The sequence below is a fragment of the Saccopteryx leptura genome, chromosome 1 (assembly GCF_036850995.1).
Source record: "Saccopteryx leptura isolate mSacLep1 chromosome 1, mSacLep1_pri_phased_curated, whole genome shotgun sequence".
In the NCBI taxonomy this organism is placed as follows: domain Eukaryota; kingdom Metazoa; phylum Chordata; class Mammalia; order Chiroptera; family Emballonuridae; genus Saccopteryx; species Saccopteryx leptura.
This window is the reverse complement of record NC_089503.1, coordinates 38,217,873-38,224,641: the sequence shown is the minus strand read 5'-3', so window position 1 is coordinate 38,224,641 and position 6,769 is coordinate 38,217,873. Positions and strand designations below refer to the sequence as shown.

The 6,769-nt window shown below is 41.2% G+C and overlaps 1 long non-coding RNA gene and 1 pseudogene across 1 annotated transcript; both read left to right on the top strand.

Annotated features, from left to right (window-relative positions):
• Nucleotides 1-276: 276 nt before the first annotated feature.
• LOC136392311 (eukaryotic translation initiation factor 5 pseudogene) lies at nt 277-2,482 on the top strand (annotated as a pseudogene).
• Nucleotides 2,483-3,499: 1,017 nt separating this feature from the next.
• Nucleotides 3,500-5,067, top strand: LOC136388743 (uncharacterized). The gene is made up of 2 exons (XR_010748212.1): nt 3,500-3,631; nt 4,652-5,067. It is a non-coding gene; the product is annotated as an uncharacterized lncRNA (long non-coding RNA).
• The last annotated feature ends 1,702 nt before the right edge of the window (nt 5,068-6,769 follow it).

The window sequence follows — 6,769 nt, the reverse complement described above, 5'->3', positions numbered from 1 at the left end:
GCCATTTTCCAGAGCACTTTCTCAACTTTGAGACTTACCTTCCCGGCAATTGTCAACAGTTTGGTTCAAATAAACTCATAAAGATTCTTAGAGGTTTGGAAGTTTGTTTGGTTTTTTGTTTTTTTTTACATTGACACTACTACTCTTGCTTCCTTATAGTTTCTTTTACTTTCTGAAATTCATACCTTACTGTCTTATAGCTATTGACACTGATTTGAATGAGACATCTCTGGGAAGGATTTTGAAGCAATATAAGAAGGGGTCTCTCTCAGAGCGAGAACATTCCAGAGGTCGTCAGGCCCCGGGCGCTGAAGGGTGTGGACCCCGGACGTTGCTGGGACAGCCCCTCCCCGCTGCTGGGGGGCGCCTGCCCAGCCGCTGCTCGCTGCGCTTCTCCACTGCCCTTCCTCGGACTTGGGTTCCCACGCGCCTCACTTCATCCCAGTCCCGGGCGAGCAGCGTTGGATTTATGTCTTTATTTGACGAAAACGAGCTGTTGCGCAGCCATTGGTACCTGTATTGGGGAAACAGCATACAAGCAAGAAGCTTACAGCCTCAGCGGCGAAAACTTTTTCATGTCAGAGACCGAGAACTCTTGCAGTCGTTTATGTCATCCCTTCTTCTCCAGACAGAAGATACCAAAAAGTTGCAATCAAAGATCTCTTCATCTTATTGATAAAGCCACTAATAAGCCAAAATGTCTGTCAACGTCAGCCGCAGTGTGTCAGACCAGTTCTATCGCTACAAGATTGCCAAGGTTGAGGGCAAAGGAAACGGAACCAAGACAGTTATAGTCAACATGGTTGACGTTGCAAAGGCACTTAATCGGCCTCCAACGTATCCCACCAAATATTTTGGTTGTGAGCTGGGAGCACAGACCCAGTTTGATGTTAAGAATGACCGTTACATTGTCAATGGATCTCATGAGGCGAATAAGCTGCAAGACATGTTGGATGGATTCATTAAAAAATTTGTTCTCTGTCCTGAGTGTGAGAATCCTGAAACGGAGCTGCATGTCAATCCAAAGAAGCAAACAATAGGTAATTCTTGTAAAGCCTGTGGTTATCGAGGCATGCTTGACACACATCATAAACTCTACACATTCATTCTCAAAAACCCACCTGAGAAAAGTGACAGTGGTACAGGAAAGAAAGAAAAGGAGAAAAAAAAATAGGAAGGGCAAAGACAAGGAAAATGGCTCTGTGTCCAGCAGTGAGACACCCCCACTCCCACCCCCACCAAATGAAATCAGTCCTCCTCCACATGCTATGGAAGAAGAGGAGGAGGAGGATTGGGGTGAGGATACAACCGAGGAAGCTCAAAGACGCAGAATGGATGAAATCAGTGACCATGCAAAAGTCCTGACACTCAGTGATGATTTGGAAAGAACTGTTGAAGAACGGGCCAATATCTTGTTTGATTTTGTTAAGAAAAAGAAAGAAGAGGGTATTATTGACTCATCTGATAAAGAAATTGTTGCTGAAGCAGAAAGGCTGGATGTAAAAGCTATGGGCCCTCTTGTTCTGACTGAAGTTCTTTTTAATGAGAAAATTAGAGAACAGATTAAGAAATACAGGCCCCATTTCCTACAATTTTGTCACAACAACAAAAAAGCTCAATGGTACCTCCTTCATGGTTTGGAGTGTGTGGTAGCAATGCATCAAGCTCAGCTCATCTCAAAGATTCCGCACATCCTGAAGGAGATGTATGACGCAGACCTTCTGGAGGAAGAGGTTATCATCAGCTGGTCGGAAAAGGCCTCAAAGAAATACGTCTCAAAAGAACTTGCCAAAGAGATTCGTGTCAAAGCAGAACCATTTATAAAGTGGTTGAAGGAAGCAGAGGAGGAATCTTCTGGTGGTGAAGAAGATGATGAAGATGAGAATATTGAAGTGGTGTATTCGAAGACTGCCAGTGTACCGAAAGTTGAAGCTGTGAAGTCTGACAACAAAGATGATGACATTGATATTGATGCCGTTTAAAGGGGTGGGTGCAGCCCAGCTTAACTGTAATGCTGAGAATCTTTCTGCATCATCAGCCAGAAGTGCAACATGTATGTGCAAAAGCTAAAATGGCTTAACATCATGCTACACTTTCTGCTAAAAATGTATTGCTGTGAGTGGTCTGTAATTAAGCCCAATGAGACATCTTGGGAGTCCATACACATATCAGTGAGCTGATGTAGTTAGCTTATTTATAGCATGTTTCTTTTTGAAAAATTAGTGGTGGACACATTTGGATCACATTTATACAGTTATAAAAATAAAGATTTGATTTTGGTCATTCTTCACATTTTTGGCTCTGAATGACTTAGCTAAAATTTTTGGCTCCTTTTTAAAACATTGTACCATCATTTAACCTAATAAGATTCTGGAGCCTGTTAAGTGCTGAGACTATAAGGAGGTCTTTAGCAGAATGTAAACAAATTTATATGTAATTATCTTATTCAGCCATTAAGAAATAAAGTACTTCTTAAGTCTTATTTCTAGTCCCTTAAATAGGCATCTGGTAATGTATATTCTTACCATGCCAAGGTGGACAGTGCAACACCTTGATCTTCCTAAGAGTAAAAAAGACCTGAGTGTCCTATAAATAATTTTAAGAGAAGGTTTTGGAATTTGATTTTTTTCCCCTCAGTTCACTTATACTTGCCCCAAATTGTATTCTTTGAAGTCATGTGCCTTGCAAGTTGGATGAGCCAGGGGAATTTTATTACATTGACAAGCATTTTATTTGTATGTAGCTGTTGCTTTGTGCTGAGAGAAAACTCAAGCATTGGGGGATGATTAAATAGTAAGTTCTGTGGTTTTATTTGGGGGAAGAAGAAAAAGGTGCACTTGATCTCTAGCAACAACAGCATTTCCCAGCTTTTATGGTTTAACTTCCGATTTAAAAATGTTTAGACATTTTCAAATTGTATCTTCAGTGTGGATTTTCTCTGATACTATGGGGTGTTCCTGAATGCCTTTTACATTTGGACATAGGTTTTTATTCTATCTTGCTAAAATAAGCATTGCTGTATCTGAAACTTGATTTTTTTTATTTCAAAATGTCTTATTTAAAAAGAAAAGGTAAAATTATACTTCTTGATTAAGTCAGCCTATATTTTGGGGGAAGACTTGGGAGTGTTTTTCATTTCACATTGAATTTAGTCAGACCCTTACGAAGTCTGTTGATGGCCACTGAATACAGGTGACTAGGGCCTGGCTGAGCCTATCTTGGGCTTTAGATTTGAAAATAACTTCCTCGTGAGTTCTTTGCCTAATTGGCTGATCTAAACGCACTTATTACGGGTTCTTTCTTACGTCTGAGAAATCATTTTCAGAACAAGACACCCAGCGGGGTTTTGTTTGGAGCGTGGGCTTTCATCCTTCACCTCTCTGATTTTCTTTGTGATCTAAGGTTACATGAGACCTTAACAAATCTGTGTAAACGTTTTCACATTGAAATTACACAAACATTTGATATAATAAAATGTTAGCTTGATATAAGAAATTAAAATCTAGTAATTTTATCAGAGGGAGATGAATTGATTTATACCTGTCCTCTGATTTTGATGAGAATGAAGCCGAAGTCATATATCTGGAAGGAATGTGCTTTGTCACACCAAAGAAAAAGTTTCTGCAAATTCGTCTCTTTTTTTTTTTTTTTTTTTTTTTTGTATTTTTGCTGAGGCTGGAAACGGGGAGAGACAGTCAGAAAGACTCCAGCATGCGCCCGACCGGGATCCACCCGGCATGCCCACCAGGGGCAACGCTCTGCCCACCAGGGGGCGATGCTCTGCCCCTCTGGGGCGTTGCTCTGCCACGACCAGAGCCACTCTAGCGCCTGGGGCAGAGGCCAAGGAGCCATCCCCAGCGCCCGGGCCATCTTTGCTCCAATGGAGCCTCGGCTGCGGGAGGGGAAGAGAGAGACAGAGAGGAAGGAGGGGGGAGGTGGAGAAGCAAATGGGCACTTCTCCTATGTGCCCTGGCCGGGAATCGAACCCGTGTACCCCGCACGCCAGGCCGACGCTCTACCACTGAGCCAACCGGGCAGGGCTTTTTTTTTTTTTTTTTTTTTTTTTTTTTTTAAAAGACTTTATTTATTCATTTTAGAGAGGAGAGAAGGAGGAGAGAGAGAGAGAGAGGAGGGGAGGAGCAGGAAGCATCAACTCCCAGATGTGCCTTGACCAGGTAATCCCAGGGTTTTGAACCGGCGACCTCAGCATTCCAGGTTGATGCTTTATCCACTGCGCCACCACAGGTCAGGCCAAATTCGTCTCTTAACCTAGGTTTCAAATTCTTATTTATTTATTTATTTATTTAATTTTTCTGAAGCTGGAAATGGAGAGGCAAGTCAGACAGACTCCTGCATGCGCCCGACAGGGATCCACCCGGCACGCCCACCAGGGGGCTATGCTCTGCCCCTTTGGGGCGTTGCTCTGTCGCGACCAGAGCCATTCTAGCGCCTGGGCAGAGGCCAAGGAGCCATCCCCAGCGCCCGGGCCATCTTTTGCTCCAATGGAGCCTCAGCTGCGGGAGGGGAAGAGAGAGACAGAGAGGAAGGAGAGGGGGAGGGGTGGAGAAGCAGATGGGCACCTCTCCTGTGTGCCCTGGCCGGGAATCGAACCCAGGACTTCTGCATGCCAGGCCGACACTCCACCACTGAGCCAACCAGCCAGGGCCCAAATTCTTTGATATAGGCCAATTTGTTGTTGTTATCTAAAATTCTACAGGAGATATTGGTGGCCTAGGTAAAATTAAACTCAGCATACCCAAGCTACTGAGGTTCTGTTATAGAGGTTGGATTTTTGTGTGTTTTTGTTTCTTTTGTTTTACCCTTTTAATCTGAATGAAGACATGTTCAGGGCTTCTAAATATACACACTAGAGAGGAAATTTTGGCTTAGGCCTGTGTTCAGTCTGGTGCCAAACTTCCAATAGATTCAAATCCACGTAAGAGTTTACTCACAGGCTGTCCTAATAGAGTAATCCTTTACTTTGCTCTATTTAATTGTCTTTAAAATGTCCTGTTTGAAACAGCTACATTACTTGATTAAAACAATATTAAAGTTAAAAAAAAAAAAGGAAGGGGTCTCTGCTATCAGATGACTACATTCTAGTTGGGGAGATAAAGCAATCAATCACAAAGGAAGCAATCAGAGAGAAAAATAATAAAGGAGAGATTCAACTGGCCATCAATGAATATTCATATGTTCAGCCCTGTGCTTGCTTCGGGCTGATACAATGATGAGTAAAAGAGACATGGTTCATGGCCTCATGGAGCGACAGGAGGAAGAATAAGGAACAAATAATTAAATAATCACAGATGTAAAATATTCTCAGAATGGCCATCAGTAATTTTATCTTCTAGCTAAGCACCCTGTTTGGATAAGTCCTGGTTCTGCAGACCAGGGACTGAGGTCCCTCTGCAGGGCCTTCTCTAACCTCAGTGGAGTGGTTGTTGATCAGTTCATTTTTGAAGCAGCCTGTTTTTTTATTTTACAGACTTCCATTTCTTTGTATTTAAGATGACCTTTCTGGTGATTCAAGATTTGAGCCATCCCTTAATATAAAGCAGCTATGTAATTAAGCAGGGTGGGTTCTTTCGCTCTGTGACTACTTGCAACAACACATAAGTTTCTAGCTTGGAGGAACTAAATAAAGAACTTTCTCCTTAAAACATGAAATTACAGACCACAGCGCATGGTTTGGGGTGAGTCCAATATATTCTCGATGCTCCTTATGCTGCTGGTGAAAACCATGGAGCCACTGGGTGGAGCACACAAACCTCAGATACAGCTACTGAGACACTGGAACTCTCTAATTGCATTTTCTTTGTTCTCATGGTCGAAATTATAACCAAATTAGATACTTTGAAAATAGACTATATTTTCATAAACATATTTCACCAAAGGCCTGACCAATTTTAGTGTACATAATTGTATATTTTCACTAACTTGAAGTTCCTATATTTCAATCATTTGGTTTTCTATTTAACCCAACTTTTAAGGACTCCTTAGAATTCCAGTAGTGGGTATATTTCAGGGAACACAAATTGGCTGACAGCGTATTTGAATCCAAACATTAAATCATCTTTTAACGGGAACCTACTATTTCTCAGAAGCTTTTATTTCATGGCCACAGCCCTACAGATCATCTGAATGCTACATAATGGAGCACTTTAATCAATATGTGAATCAAGTGGGCCTTAAGAGGTCATTCCATTAGTTCAAGTAATATTTGTATTGACGTTTTTATGCATCATGTACTTGATTTCAAAGTCCAGAAATCTGTGTATTTGCTTCATAGATTACTAGAAGTATTATGACTAATAAAAATAAATCCTGTCATGAATATTAAAGGATATACATTTGACAATAAAAGGCTCCAGCTTCTCTAAAACTCTTGCAGTTAAAATCAACTCAACAACAATAAGAAATGCAATTAAATTAAAATAGCATCCCGTGGTTTAATATTTGAACAAATGAAAGCACAGGAGTTATTACATTTATTATACTTAACAATTCTGTGAGGTAGGAAATCTTTATTTTGTAAGAAAACTGAGGCTCAGAAAGGGTAAGAGTTTCACCAAATACCACAAAGAACTAGGAGAACTCAAATTTGAAATCAGTTCCATTAAATCCCTAAGAACCCAACAACACACTTACCTATAACCAGTACTGTCTGATGAGAAGGAAGAAAACTGTCAGGCTGTTGTAGGAATCAAAGAGGGAGGTGGGAAAGTGACAAATGTAGGAAATTACCCATTATGGTTTCCAGCCAGAG